This window comes from Octopus bimaculoides, chromosome 13, assembly GCF_001194135.2.
Source record: "Octopus bimaculoides isolate UCB-OBI-ISO-001 chromosome 13, ASM119413v2, whole genome shotgun sequence".
Classification (NCBI taxonomy): Eukaryota; Metazoa; Mollusca; class Cephalopoda; order Octopoda; family Octopodidae; genus Octopus; species Octopus bimaculoides.
In genome coordinates, this window is record NC_068993.1 from 26,158,150 (window position 1) to 26,159,258 (window position 1,109).

Genomic DNA, 1,109 nt, shown 5'->3' on the forward strand with positions numbered 1-1,109 from the left:
TTTCGATTTCACTTGCCTCAACAGGTCTTCGCAAGCAGAGTTTAGTGTCCAATGAAGGAAAGGTATGCATAAGTGGGCTGCGTACACCCCTGGCAGAGGCCTTGGGTTATGGACTCACTTGGCTTACCGAGTCTTCTCAAGCACAGCATATTTCCAAAGGTCTCGGTCACGAGTCATTGCCTCGGTGAGGCCTAATGTTCTAAGGTCATGTTTCACCACCTCCCAGGTCATCCTGGGTCTACCTCTTCCACAGGTTCCCTCAACCACTAGGCTGTGGCACTTTTTCACACAGCTATCCTCATCCATTCTCACCAAGTGACCATACCAGCGCAAACGTCTTTCTTGCACACCACAACTGATGCTTCTTAGGTCCAACTTTTCTCTCAAGGTACTTACACTCTGTCGAGTATGCACACTGACATTACACATCCATCAGTGCATACTGGCTTCATTCCTTGTGAGTTTAGGCATGTCCTCAGCAGTCATGTCCCATGTTTCAGTGCCATGTAGCATGGCTGTTCATACACATGCGTCATACAGTCTGCCTTTTACTCTGAGTGAGAGGCCTTTTGTCACCAGCCGAGGTAAGAGCTCTCTGAAGAATAGCTCTCAGGCTATTCTTATTCTAGCAGCTACACTTTCAGCGCACCCTCCCCCACTACTAACTTGGTCACCCAGATAGCAGAAGCTATCAACAACGTCTAGTTTTTCTTCCTGGAATGTGGCAGAAGTTGTTTTCTGTACATTTTCAGTGTTTATTGCTCCTGGACACCTGCCACACACAAATCTAACTTCCTAGTTAACCTTCCTTTGATATTGCTGCACCTCTTGTGTGTCCATAGCTTGCACTGGGTACATCTTATAGAGTTTCTACCTACGCCTTTTCTACAGATCGAGCAGGGCTATCTACCTGAAGGGGTTTGTGTTTTGTCTACCTTCCTACTTATTAGGACTTTGGTTTTAGCTATGTTGATTCTAAAGCCCTTCGATTCTAGTCCTTGCTTCCACACCTGAAACTTCTCCTCTAGTTCTGATAGTGACTCAGCAATTAGCGCATGGTCATCAGCATAAAGGAGCTCCCAGGGGCATCCTGTCTTGAATTCCTGTGT